Raw genomic sequence first — 15,153 nt, forward strand, 5'->3', positions numbered from 1 at the left:
GTACAGTATCTTATACCTATGGAATTAGATACTACCTATAATTGTATAATATATTCTGTTGCATCCAGTTTTGCACGATACAGGGCATTAATATTGGATTCCACTAACAGCAGTTCCATTAGCTTGCTCAACCAGTATGAGATATATATGAGCTGGGAGGCATAACTACCAGCCAGAACTGCCAAAACAGTCATTAGAAGCTCCATTGGGATGGACAGAGGCTTTTTCACAGTGATATACTGATTAAATTTTGTTCTATGGTTTATTTGCATCAAGGTTAGATCACCATAATCTAGGGAATCATCTTGTCTAACACCTTATTTAGAAGGTCATTTCCAGGCAAAAATAGTGAGCACTCTAAGAATTCTAAATTCTTGTAGATAATTTATTTGGATCCATTTGGGCCTTTCAGACTCAGTTTACTTTCCTTTCCTTCTCTTCCCCACCTTCCAGTTTATCATTTTCCATGATTCTTTTTCCCCTTTTAGTGAAGAAAAAAATGTAATCTACTCTACTCTGCAGGAATTCAAAACAGGGTAATTAAATGGGTTAGCCTAATAATATTAATAACATGTTGAAATAGTGACACAGTGTTTGAAAACACCTGGACCAGGCCACCTGTGATGAATTGTTTCTAAGTATATGGAATCTATGATTCAGCTTCTAAGCCCCAAAATTAAAGCAGACCCTCTAAAGCAGCACTACCCTCACTACTATCACTACACTGTCCAGCAAGAGTTCTTACCTGGCAGTTTGTGAACTTGCTTTTAAAATATTTTGATAACTATATTTCAAAATAATTAGTTTCCTTTTTAATCCCACATATTTAATTTTATGTGTTTAGAAATATTATTCTAAGAAGGGGTCATAGGCTTTCTCAGGCACTGCCAGTGGGGACCATGACACAGAAAAAGGTTAACATCTTCTGCTTTACAAAATCCTAAAAAAGCTGAGGATCATCTTATTTATATTTCAGTATTAATTACTTAATTCCTAAAGTTACTAAATAACTATTACTAAGATTTAAAGTGTAGGTTCAGAAAGGCAGTAAGCCATCAGTGTGATTTGATGCACTAGGGAGACAAATGGATTCCAGTTACCCTCAGGTTGTTTTTGCTTGTTTTTAATCCTACAGATAGATCCTATTCAGGCCTGGCATAGTTGTTGATTGTAGTTACATTATGAAATGGAAATAATAAGTGGTTAAGGCTATTGAGGGGAAAAAAATATCATCTCCAATAGCCTGTTGAAATGGATGGTTATGGTTGGGTGATATTTCATGACATTTGGGAGGAGACCTTTTGGGATATATTTTAGAAGACAAATAAAACTTCTTAGACCATTTCCCTGAAATGATTAATGAATTTGAGGATTTCTAAAGTAGCCTTTTGTTTATGCTTTCCCAAATTGGATTAAAAATATAGAGATGAGAAAAACTGGCAGTGGTTTGTAATGGATACTTTTGAGAAAAGGAAGGGGTTTCCCTGCCTTGGACAGGTAACTGAACAGTAACTGAACTGTTGTCTTTGGATAGTGGGTTGTTTGGGGTTTTTTTTTTTTGTTTTTTTTTTTGTTTGTTTGTTTTTAAGGAAAGACCCTGAGATATAATTGTATCCCTAGGAAACCCCAATAACATTGTAGCGTGTTAATTTCTTCTTCTTTTTGGATTAGAGTGACTAGAGAACTACCTTCATTTCTGTTAGTGAAAGTCTTAATTGCTAATGAGTACAATTCATTTTAATTGTTATTATAGCAACCCAACATTTAACTGTCTCACCCTTTATTTCCTGTGCCTTGGAGGAGGCTCCCCGACTTGGGGGAGCCTCGGACAGGTAGATTGCTCAGCGGGCGTCCCATCACAGCCAGTTACTCATTTGCTGAGTGTTTGTGTTTATGCAAAGGGGGCCTCTTCCTGCATATTTAATCTCGAGTAAGGCAGTGGCTTTTGTTGTGTTTAGACCACATACCTTCAGTCCTTCCTTACCCTGCCGCCAGTGTAGGGAGCCCAGCGAGCGGGGAGAGCCCGACTGTGTTTCCAACTCTCAACTTTCTACAGTTGGGTGCAAATTAGCCTACAACTCGGTTCGCCTCTCACCATTAATGGGTAAGTTGGTGCTAGAGCAGAGTCGGCTACTTTCATTTCGTTTTAGAAATGCACCAGTTTTAAAACAAAAGATTTTCCTGTCTCTAAGTGCTTAGATCCCTCCATCCAGCCCTCCAGGTCCATTTGGGGGAGGGGAAGGGGTGGTTGTGCTGACTTGGAGCACCGATTCAAGTACAGGTGCTTCTGAAGGGTGTTGCCTTAGAATATATAGCGAAATTCGGAAGTGCAGACGATAGCCTCTTTAAAAATATGAGAGCAGCTTTATTATTCTTCGTACTAACAAATCCTGTTTTGTGACTATCCTGCAGATAATGCTTCCATTGTTTGCTAAAAGCTTTCAAACAGTATTCAAGACAGAACTGTAAAAGCAGCAGCAAGAAACTCTGGTCTTTATTGTCTCCCTCGCTGGGGTCCTCACCAGAACGGCTGTGCTGTAATAGGAAGGTTTTTCTGATGTGGAAATTGAATCGTCTCTTCATTGATATTAATAGCACACTAGAGATGTTAGCCATGATGCACAGAGTACCAGGACTATAGAGTGGGAAACCTGATCTTTCAGGGGGGGAAGAAAAAGATAGTCCTACTGCCTCTGTGTGGGAGACATCCATCCAAGAGGAGAGTCGTGTGTGTGTGTGTGTGTGTGTGTGTGTGTGTGTGTGTGTGTGTGTGTGCATAATGGCATCCTAGGTTAAGTGTTTACTATAGGAATTTTAATCTGGAGTTATTTGCGTTATGTTGTAGGTTATTGCAGTCTTCTTGTTCCTTTGCTATGCCCAGAAACCACAATATTTAGTTTCTAATAATCTTTAAAAATTGAGGATCCCCCCACCCCAGTTTCTTGGAAATCCTTGCAGTGTACCTTTAGCCTCTGTACTGCTATAATTGGGAGAGTTGTAAAAACCTTTTTTCCTTCTCTAGGGAAATATGATAAAATATTTTTAAACACCCCCAAATAGAAAGGGCAAAGCTTCCCAGCAAAATGTGTAAAGAACAGATTATGTTGGAAATGCTTTGGATAGGGGACCCAGGGCATACAAGAAAGAGTTTTAGTTCCCAATTAACTCTTTCCTCCTTTTGAGTAACTCATCTCAACAGAAGAGTGTGCTGTTCCACCACATGTTGGAAAGTGTGAGAATTTAAATAAAATTTCAGCAACCTTCTGAAAATATGTAGGGACTTTGGGTCTTCTTGGGTGCGAATCAGCCTCCAGACTTAGAAGCACTGATTAACAATGAGCTTGCTGAAGGTTCTTAATAACAAAATTACAAATACCATAGCTAATTGTAAGTATATTGCTTTTATTCCTGATTTTTTAAGGGGGAAAAATACTTTTTATGGGGAAAAGTAACTCAGTCAAAGCACCTTCTGTGATTAGCTCTATTGTATTCTTAAATTTTGATTGATAGAGATAATAGTTTTCACTTAAAAATACAGACAGGTACTTTAACTTTCCATGACAATAGCTATTTGCATTTCTTTTATCTTTTTGTTTAACATCTGTGGGGGTTGGGACGGATTTGATTATTAACTCTTATTGCACACTGAGGTAAAAGCTAAAACAAAGCTTTTGTTAAAGCTTCAAAGGTAAAACAGCAAATATTGTTTTTAGGTTTCAACATTTAAAGACTGTTAAAGGATACCTATAAAATATTTCCACATGACCATGACCAGGGCTTTTACTTCTTTGTAAGGTAAGAGAAAGTCGGTTTTCCAAACAAGATGGGCACACTTGGAGTGGCTGGTTCCCTGCCAGATTGGAGGCTTTTCATGTGAAAATGGTTAGGCTGTTGCGGGCGGCTGCATCACACGAGACTGATTTTATTTAGGTGATCCAGGATTTGGTGCTCTTTACGGGCAGCGTCTGATTTGGGGGAGGTCCCAAGGGCAAGGAAAGGCAATCTGAATGTGAGCTGACCTGAGTGGAGGGAGAGGGAAATCGGAGCAGATGTATCAAAAGAAGTAGGTGCCTCTCTGATGGCTGAGATAAACACTTGGGGCAAAGTGGGGCATTTGTCACACACACCTCCCCCCCAAGCCTACATCTTGTCTAAAGCCTGTCAGGTTGCCACCTTGCACAAATATGAGCCCTAGAACTAGCTGAGAGGACCTAGATGTCTTTATCAGGAAAGCTCACCTTAGTGAATTACTGGGGGTGGGAAGTGAGGTGGAGGTATTATTCTTAGAACCCTTTGGGGCTTGTCTGGGGTTTTTCTTGGGGAGGAGGTAGATGAAGTAGAGTTTCTTGTCTGAGTGCTGGGAGCTAAGATCTGACCTGGGGTTACAACTTCTCAGTATGCATAGTAAATTGTTAAATGTTCTTTATCTTATAAAATAAAATCTTTGAAAAACAAGAAAAGTGAAATCCACAAAACTGTTTAAGATTGATGTTAACTAAAGCATAGGTCCTATTTAAAGAGACCCTAGTCCTTGAAAGTTAGCTTATTGTGGTCCTCCCTTCTTGGTGTTCTTAAAGGAAAATCATTGTATGCTACAGGACATCTGGAGGAGCCACATAGGTCTTCTGAGGGAATAAGTAGCCCATCCCTGAAAAGGATAAGAGTTATAATAAGGGTTTAAATCCCGAATTAAACATGAAGTTGGCAAAAGTTTGAAATCTATTTATCTTCATTCAGATCACTTGTTGAGATGTAGACTTACAACTACATAAATGCAGTCAAGCAACCCTGGTTCTGTTGTTAGATTTGTTCACACAATAGAAGTGAAAGTTGGTGTTATTTTAATCAGAGCAGTAGTAAATGGGGTGTCCATCTTTCCTTATGTAATAGAGATCACTGCCTTCCATGTTTACCTGTGCCTCATTCCAGATAGTTGGCAAAGCCTTTTGAGTAATACACAGCTTAAAATAATTTCAAAATGATTATTTGAAAAAATAGTTGTTAACATGATAGCAATAGTAAGTTGGCTATCTGTTGTGAATTTTCTTGGGGTAATGGGAGCTGTATTTCCATGCACACAGTGACATGCCAGCCCAGACTGGTGCCCTCTTGCCTCCAGCTGATAGTCTAGGGTTTGAAGAAAGAGGTTTGGTATGTCAGCACTATTGTCCATAGTATTACCTTAGGTGAAGAATATTGCAAGATGCTGAAAAGACTTCTGGACTATTGCCTAGAATAAAATAAAATCTTAGAAGTTGATGCCATCATGCCCCTTCCTCTTGTTTTAAAATAATAATAAAAATAGAGTAAAACTTCTTATCCTATATGAAGATAACTTTATTTTTTTAATTTATTTTTGTTTTTAGTTTACAACACACTCAGTTCCACAAGTTTTTAAGTTCCAAATTTTCTCTCCCTCTATCTCCTCCCCCTCCCCCCTCCGCAAGATGGCATGTAATCCTCTATAGGTTCTACATATACCTTAGGAAGATAACTTTAGCTCCACACAGCTGCATTTTCGAAGAACACTGACAAGACAGGTGGATTGGAAAAAATTAATCTTTATTATTTCTTTTATTGTTTCTCTTTTACTAAAAGCTCTTAATGATCATTTTAATTCAGTTCTGATATTTTAGCGCTGCCAGTAAAGCAACCAAGTCAATATTTGAAATGGAAAATGTTCAGTGTTCAGTACTGAGAGAAAAGCAAGTTTATAAAAATAAAATTGTAACTCAAATTCTGAAACTGATGTTTTGTGTTTCAAAATTGATGGAATGGAATTATTTCTTTCTAGTCTGAGATTTCAGATTCTTTTGGCAAGTGTCTTGTCCGTGGCAGGCTTATGGGTCCATCTCTTTTTCTTTATTTTCTTGTCTATCTTGTTGACACACTGGTTAGTTTAGTGTGGTAGCAAACAACTGGTGAACTATTAATCTTGCCTATGCAATGCTAACAAAAATATCCTTCAAGTTAATTTGCCAACATGCACATACAACTCAATTTCTTGAGAATATACAATAGAGAGAGGGATTATGGGGATAATTTTGAGGTATATTTTAGCATGTCTATAGATACAGGCTTCATTTGGACACATACTGAAGTGCTTAAGTCAAAATTAAAAAGAAAAAAACATACTTCACACAGGACAATCAAGTTTCACAAGGTGAACTTAGGGAAAAATAAAGCTTATCTTGTTTGAAGATCAGTATAAAATAAGGGGTGTTTATCATATAATATATATTTTATGATTACTTTTCAAATAACTATCACACTGAGAAATCAATTAAGGAGGGACTAATATGTTTTTTGTTTAGGCAATGTTCTTGTCCCTACTTTTATTTACTTGCTGTAAAGGCAAAAAGGGAAATAGGCCTAGTAGCTGACAGAAATTGGTCCTGCAGGTTTGCAAGCAATACTAGAGATAACCTTATTCAAAGTAGGCATTTTCAGCAGTTTTTAAAAAATTAAATTTTAATATTGTCCACTTGTTTCCCAGTTCTGTGTGATAGCAAACCTTATCTGCATTGCAAAACACAATACCACAGGTTTGGCTGCCAAACATGTGAAAAATAGACATAGTTTAATAGATAAACAGGAAAATTAGTTTAATGTGCATATATAGGATAGCATCTCAAGTAGCAAGGGGAGTGGAGAAAAGCTCTTTATTGCTTTGCATTTAATAGAATATGCCAAAAGTTCAATTTAAGAGTTGATGAAAGGTTTAGGTGAAATTTCTTGTGTATATGATATTTATTATAACTTGTTTGTGAATACCACTGAGCTGTCAAGTTATTGGCAGTAACGAATTTACGGTTCCACCCTGTACCTTGTATATGGAAAAAAAAAAGAAAAGAAAAACTGCAGAATGTAGCCATTCCTTAATGTTTTCCTTCCTAATCATCATTAGTCCCATATGAGGGAGTTTTTACCACTGGGTAAAGCAATCATAGTGACATAGTTCAGCAAAAAAGAACCACAATTTTCATTTTTGTTTTGAATCTTTTTTATATAAAAGCAAAAAATCCTTTTCACGGGATGCAAAATAATAATATATGACACAAAGCTGGGGTTTTCCCCCACCTAAATGGTGAACTGTTAGGGCAAAACCCTCCAGTTTCCTCCTACAGTAAACATGAAAATTATGATTTCACTCAGAGGGTAATTTTTTTTTCCTTCCAGTTTTAATGGCAAGAATCTGCACTTGCTTGTGAAAATGTCAAAAATTGGCCTTGGATCAATTTCTCAAAAATAGTACACACCAAAGAACCTCCTTTTTTTCTTTTTAGTCCTCATGAAGAAAAATATAATTTTTTCTCATGTTAGTTTCCTTTCCACATTGAGGGAAGATAGCAGAGACAAACCAGATCTGGACTATTCTTCATAAAATTAAAGATACTTCATTAATATTAATCTGAACTACGTGTAACAGGATATTAACATTTTAGTAAAATGGTGTTATAATTTCACCATCTTATAATAAAATACATGAGCATTTGGTCAATTGGTGTGGAATTAATCTTGAACCCTGCTAGTAATCTGAGTTAGTAACTTGATCTAAATTAATAAACAAATGTTTTTCTTTTCCCTTGTACCATATGTTGATCCCAATTACATGGACAGAAAGTGGCAGATTGTCATGTTTCTTAAAGGATTACATACTGTTTTGCATAAGAGAGTACACAAGATGCAGTCATATATGTGGGAAGAAAACATGTTCTATTCTTTGTGTTTCATAAGGATTTATTTCATTTGCTATTAACCATTTTTATTTATCTTAATAGTGCTAGGTGAAGTTTAAAAAATGCTCTGTGAACAACTTCAAAAGGAAATCCCTTCCTCCACCCTGCGCCACCCCCCCACCACCAAAATTGAAAACTGTGGTGTTTTGATTCATTCTGAAAGGGCTAGAATAGCATAAGGCATCTTGTCTATAATAACTGATTCCCTTTGGGAGAAAAAAAAAGACAGGCCTTTAATGAAATTAGGGTGACTGTAAAACATTAACTAGACACATTCAAGGAGCAGTCTGGTTTCCAAAAACAAAGGGTTATGAGTCATATGTAATTCGACATGAAAATAAATTAATACATGTCAAGACTATGGATATTTAAGGGAGAATAAGAATGTTTCATCTTTGCTTTTTCCAACAAAGTTTTTCTTGTGAACTTGAAGAACCCAACAATGACTGGTATACTGATCAGTTACTTTCTTGTGACTTGATTGGTTTTTTTGGTTGATCCTGTAAGTCATTCACCATTAAACATATAATAGTTCTTTGTTGGTTTGCCTGTGCTTATTCTTTCTAAGCTCTGTCTAACAATAAAGCATCAGGAATTGTTGCTAATACTACTGACATTCACATTGTGATGTTCTCTTTTGACTTCAGGGTAAGAAGTGACCTTCTGGGGTGGCTGTAACTGAAGATTGCTTTACAGTAACCTAAAAAGGTAAATACATTTAGTCAAAATATATTTAAATCTATAAATACACATGCATACATATGTGTGGGTGTGTAAGGCTGTACCTTGCAAGATTATATTTTGGAAGCATTTTAATTGGATTGTTTTTCTCTCCATAGACACACACACACACACACACACACACACACACACCCTCTCTCTCTCTCTCTCTCTCTCTCACACACACACACACACACATATTTTAATCATAACATATATTTTGGAACCCTCAAGAGGGAGAATTGGTCATGAGATGACTCCCAGAATAATTTTTTCTCTTTAAGCAGTATGGCACTTTTATCATGTGAGTTGAATGCTAACTTTTTGTTGTTGTTGTTGTGTTGTTGGCTCTTGTAGGTTTAAAGTTAGAAAGGACTATTAACATCACAAAAGGTGGTGATTCATAAAACGAACTTGCTGCAAGAGTAACACATGTCAATGTCTGTACTGAAGTGGTGTCATCCAATTGATGTTCATCTGGCTGCTTTATAATCACCTTCTTTCAGAAATTAATAGTCAGTTAAGCACCATAGCAACAAGCAACACTGATGTAACCGCTGAACAGCGACTGGCAGATAGATCACTGTGATGTCAGTGCTCATTATGGTTGTTCTTTTGACCTTGCTGGAAAGTAAAATGATTATTTGATTTTAAATTTAGAAATTTTCAGAGCGACTAATATAGCTTGATGAATTAGGGCTAAATTTAATTTTCTTGAGTCTCCTTTCGGAGAAAAAAATGCATTCTCATTAAAATACAACTATGGACAATATGTTGTTAGCTACTTGGTGCCAAATGTATCTGTCTAGGAAGGGCAGGAGTCTTCTTCTTCTAACTAATACTGTAGTATACTTCAGTGTCTAAGGTTTATCTCTCCAGCTTTATTGAACTCCCTTGGATTTTGGACTTTTAATTTTCTCTTTTGTTATGATAGATTTTTGCCTAATGGATTGAAACTTTGTTTTCTAGTCTATCAGTCCACGTTGTCATTTAATTTTCTGTAAGTGTTATTAAATTAAAGCCCATATCATATAATGTAAGCATCCATAATGCTTGTGAATTTATGAAATGAGCAGGAAGAACTTTACTAAACTAATGAGAATGTTCTCATTTGGGCTTTTTTTGTATTCAGATTGCCTTGTGACCTGTTCCTAGACCCCAGGGTGGGTGCTGTTGTTTCTGTTTTCGCTGTTGTTTTTTGTTGCATTTTTTGGAAGTCTCTGTCTCTCTCTCCAATTTATATATCAATGGTGTGGCCCAATGTATACATTCCTTCCAGTACATTTGATTTGGGCCTAAAGACATGAATTACCTGCTTTTAATTTCAGTATTTATCACATTCAATAGTTACTGGAGTCTTTAATTCACTCTGTGTTGTTAGTCTGTATTTCAGGTGAAAGTTAGGGTAAATATGCAGTGCCAAACAATGGATCAGAAAATGAAAAATGCACGCGGTCAGCCCAGTGTTATATCAGCACACCACCAAATGATTATTTTGAATGATTGCTTTTTATTTTTTTCTGGGACTTGACTAGCTGGCCTTTTATCATGTTAAATAGACACAATCCCATCCATAGACCGTTGTGTAAACGACTTGATAGATTCATATATGACCTTCATCTGTAGCACTTTTAACTCACTTCATTTCAGTGGTCCTACTATGAGCCTACCAAATGAAAGGAGAAAGTTAGCTTGGCATCCTGGATAATTAGGACACATCCTCTGACCTATACTGGCCATTCGACCCTGGGAAAATCACAAGCTCCTAATGCCCTAGGAAACTTTTAAGACAGGGGTTCTTAACTTTCATTTATTGATTGATTGGTCCCATGGAACTCTTTGGTAGTTGAATAAAGGCTACAGATCCCTTCTCAGAAGGTTGGTTTTTTTTAATGTATAAAACAAAATATATAGTATTAAAAAGAATATTAATTATATTGAAATAGACTAATCAAAACTTTAAAAGCAAAACACATTCATAGACCCCAAGTTTAAGGACCCCTGTACTAAGACTGTAAGTTGCCCAAGAATTACTAATCTTCATTGGAGGAGGGAGTTTCTTCACATGTAAATCATAGGTTCCAACAACAGTAACGACAAATGTAGTAAGTGATGTTCCTACGTAGCTTATGGAAATTTTCCGGAAAAATGACATATGTGTAACAAGTGATGATTCTTCAGATTTTTGGTGCAAAAGTATACCAATTATAACTGGGCAAAATTGAGAGCTGTTGAGGCTATAATGCCAAATTTGGGGGGGGGAGGAAAAGAACTTTGGCAATTTGATTCAACAAAAAGTTTATTGGGTTCTTCCTCTGTATGAGGCTCTGTAGTACACCAGGGAAGGCCAAGACCCGGTGAAAGCCAGACACGTCCTCAGGGAACTTCTGTTTTCCTTGGAGCATAGTGTGTTCACACACACATATATAAATGAAATTTGAGTAGAATAAGGGCTGTAAGAATTATGGAGTCAGGAAATGTAGACAGTTGTCTAATTACTTCCCGGAGCACACATTAACTTATTCCGTTAGTATTTGTTACACAAGTTTAGTAAAGGACATGTAATGTTCAGCTCAGTCCCTGCTCCTTGGCATCTCATGCCATTCTGTATGCAGTGCAAGCCCAGGACACTTTATTCCTGAATATTCCTTTATTCCCAAATATGCCTGATATTCCTGAATATCTTCATAACAGAACCCCAAAGAGAGGCATTTTTAGAAAATGCATAAAGAAAAGAAAACTTAGTCCAGAATAGTTGGTATTTTATGAGTTGAGCAAAAAGGGCTTTTGCCATCCATCAAAGGTCAAGAAACTGGAGCTTACTGTCAGACCTTGAGAAGAAGTAGATTTCAGATCCAAGAAACTTCTCAGAAAATACATTGCTCTAGATTTGAAATCTGGGAATTATTAGCAGTGAGTGTAGATACCACGAAATGTACTTATGAAAGGTATGGGAACAACTAGTTGTGTTCACAAAAGTTGCCAGCCAAATTCAGAAAACCAGATGAGGCCATTTTTCAAATTTAGACTTAAAGGCCTGAATAGTCATAAATAACAGTGATCATACTTGCTAGTGATATAACAATTTTCTTCCAAGGAGATCAGAGCACTTTATAAAACGTGTCTCCTTGACAGCCTTTCTGTGAGGTGGTTGGCATGTATTATTATCCCCACTTTACAGAATGGGAAAGTAGGCATACAAATATTAAGTAACTTCCCCAAGGTCATGCAGAGTATCAGGGAGATCTGCCTGGCTCTGTCTGTAGCTGTATCTGTGCAATTGTGTGGCAGAAGCCTTTGCTTTGTGATTTAAGGCAACGATATCAACAATATTTTATTATGGTTTTTCTTTTCTTTCTTTCTTTGTTTTTTGTGGTTCTTTTTTTTCCTTAGCAGCTTGCATTATTAAAAGTCTAATCCAACTTACAAACTTCATAATTTTTAGGATATTCATAACAATGCTGGAAGTTAATGATATCCTGTAAAGACTATGAAAAAATGCAAAGAGTAACATTAAAATTATCTGTGTTCTCATATTTCACATTTAATGTTTTTGAGCTTCTTTTTGATTTGTACTTTTCAAATTTTTAAAAGTCTTTTAAAAATGGAATCAACATATACTGATTCTGCTAAATGATGTTGTCTGTTAAGTTCTTTCTCTCTGTCTCTCATTCTCTCACTTTCTTTTAGTGTTTTTGTCGATAAACTTAGAGGAGCTTTATTAACTTACATGTACATTCTATGCCTACATTTTTGTGCAAGGTAAATATTTGACTTTGTGTTAAATAAGCTTTTTAGCCATTTAAAATATGGAGTTCTTTTGAAACAAAAGTATTTATGGAAATAAAATACTTTAAAAGCACAATCCTTAATCCAGACTATTCCAAGTGATAACTTTGTAACAGTTGGAATCATTATTATCCTAGAATGAATGAAAAAAAAAAACAGTTTATCTGTAAAAAATGGAGACCCAAATGTAGAGTCAAGATACAAAGTTGGTTCATTTTAGGTGATGTCTAAAATGTGCTACTACCGTTTTGCATTTTGAGAAATGATTAATGGGTCAATCAGTTCATTGAAACAGCTTATTTGAATGATTTGTTTTTCCTTGCTGAAATGATTGGTTACTTGACTGAAGTGACCCAGTCGGTTTGTTATTTTGTCACAATGTACATCCTTACATTGAACTCAGTAGTGTGTTTTTTCCGTCAGGTTCTGTTGTGTGATCACATAAGACATTTTGCTAAAACTTGTTTTTTGTAACCTCAGGGGGACTGATTCCTGGGCCCCGTGGAAGGGTGCCAGCACTTCACTTCACATAGGCAAGGCAAGCCTTGAGAAAGATAATAGTAGCACTTTTTTGTGTGCTTTAGATGTCTTTGTGCTTGGCACCCTAACAGTTAAACTTCAGTATTTAAATGTTTGCATTTTAAGTTAGCTGTTGTTAAACATTGTTAACCATAATGCTAAACTCAGTTACTCTGTAAACAAGAGCTGTCTCTCTTGAATGTTAGTTGCAAAAAAAAAATGAATTAAAATATTGGTTTTCAGAGAAATATGCTCAATAGTGTTTTCAAGCAGAAGTCATTTGTTGAAATGTACATGAAGGCATATTTGGTAGTAAAGATAAATATTTGCAGCAATTATAAAGTAGCCATATTTTACACAGTGAACAATCAGCAATACCAAACCATATGACGAAAAGGGTTTTCATGGTAAAAGGAAAAATGCTGGATATCTTCACTTTTCTTCCATCAGTTGAAGTCATATGTGTAAACTTGCCCTTTCTGTATACACTAGAGAAAGGTACTAGATCTGAGATCTGGCACTTATGGGGTCCCTGGTAACAAAAAAATTATATGGGAAAATGCATTTTCTTTGACCAGGAAGTCAATGTTTCCCCCTGTGAACAATTCCATTTCCATATCCTCACAAGCAAATTGGAAACGAATTGACTTGTCCCAAAGCAGTCATAGTATGCTTGTAAATTATTTATTTTCGTCTTCAACATATAAATTTCAGCGATGATTTCTGTTATGAAGAAGAACAATTAATGTAATTGCAAATTATTCTTCTCTTTACACCTCAGTTTGGAAAGCAAGTGAAATCTTTGGTCTTTAGCAGGAAGACCATATTTTCACATATTAAAAGTGTTGCCTAAGCTTGACTTTCTACTTGTGAAATCTGCCATATAATTAATCAAGTTGAATGTGTAATCAAGGAAGAAACTCAAAAGGTAAACAAGAATTCATTTAGGTTTTAGAACTGATATGCAAACAGAAGGATTATTTGAGTTTGCTAACTGTTCTTCCTTGGCTGTGGATATGAATTCCCTTTTAACTTATTTTCATCTACTGAATTTTACAAGAAATAAATTTAATTAATTTTGCCTCTTTGTTCAAATGAAATTTAAAAGAAAACCTATTTTTCCTTTTGAGTTTGAGGCATTACACGTAAGAAGATACTACCCATAAAAAATAATGTTGAAATAAGAATAGGAAAAGATTTGTGACTTCTCTTAATTTAGAACTTGTAATTTTTTTTTTATTAGTGAAAGTCAGGCTAAAGTTATTGGGGAAAGAGTTTTTTTTTTCCTAAGAAGGGTCCTATATCAATTTTAGCTGCTTGTTGGTGACAGTGTTTTATTTTGTCTTTTGATGGTTTCAATCCATACTGTCTTGATGCTATAAGACTTTCTCCATACTAACAGAGTTTCTGTAATTGGAGGACTCTTTGTTTGATTGCTGGCCCAGTCTTGATTTTCAGTGTCTGTTGTCATTGCTTGGGAGTGATTGTTAGGTTTCTGGTCACATTGTCCACGACTTGGGCTTATTACATGAAATTGAGTTTTCTGTGTTGAGCATTAGTTGACTTTGCACAAGACTTTTTGTCTAGTTTGAGCAGAATATGAGAAAACATGTACTGCAGTGGAAATGACTAAACTGAAGGTTCTGCTGCTACTGTAGGGGGACTGATTTAAATCTGGCTTTCACCGACTATCCTACCTAGAACTATCACTGAGGATCTTATCTCATTTAATTTATAGTGGTTCCACTATTTTATCTACATGTAAAATTATAAAAAAAAATAGTTCTGCTAGTTTCAATAATTAGTGGACAGTTGGATGAATTCCACTTAATATTCTAGCACCTGATCTAAAGTTCTCAAAAACTTCTTAATTTTCTTCATCAGCTTAGCTCTTCCTGCCATGCTTCCCAGCTGAGCCACCATACTTCTCATTCTTCGTTAGTAGTGTACACATTTTCCCTTTAAGTAGTAGGGATGGCTTTGTATCAGTCCATCTAGATTCTCTTACTTGGTCCTCTTACCTGTGATCAACAGCATGCAGTAGTGAGACAACTGGAGGGTGAAGGCTCAGCCCATGGCCATCTGGGGATAGGACACACAGACTCATTCATGCTCTCATTAGCACCATGCCCTAACTTACTAAGCTGACTGTTCAGAGAGCACCTATGATCCAAAACATTCAGTCATCAAAGCCCTTTGCTCCCTACATCTGCCCTCCCTTCCCTGGCCACCCTCTGAGCTTAGTTAATGGGACTGTGAACCAGGGCCAGGCCCTCTTTCACGCATGCTGAGCTTCGCAGAACAAACACAGAAAGCTCACCTGGGCAGTAGTGCTGGGAAACTAAGCTTGGCATAGTTCCAGAGGAACTCACTGGAACCTAGGTTC

General features: G+C 36.3%; 1 protein-coding gene across 6 annotated transcripts in view; it reads left to right on the top strand.

Moving 5' to 3' along the window:
- FOXP1 (forkhead box P1) overlaps nt 1–15,153 on the top strand; it is a 684,912-nt gene that overhangs the window by 303,914 nt on the left and 365,845 nt on the right. For 5 of the 6 annotated variants that reach the window (XM_036737503.1, XM_036737504.1, XM_036737498.1 and 2 more), the window contains one exon: nt 8,387–8,447. The gene's annotated coding sequence lies outside the window, so the exon portion shown is untranslated. Of the gene's footprint in view, nt 1–2,028; nt 2,105–8,386; nt 8,448–15,153 lie in introns of those variants that run through there. The other variant, XM_036737500.1, reaches the window with a different exon arrangement.

The sequence above is a fragment of the Trichosurus vulpecula genome, chromosome 9 (genome assembly GCF_011100635.1).
Source record: "Trichosurus vulpecula isolate mTriVul1 chromosome 9, mTriVul1.pri, whole genome shotgun sequence".
Taxonomy (NCBI): domain Eukaryota; kingdom Metazoa; phylum Chordata; class Mammalia; order Diprotodontia; family Phalangeridae; genus Trichosurus; species Trichosurus vulpecula.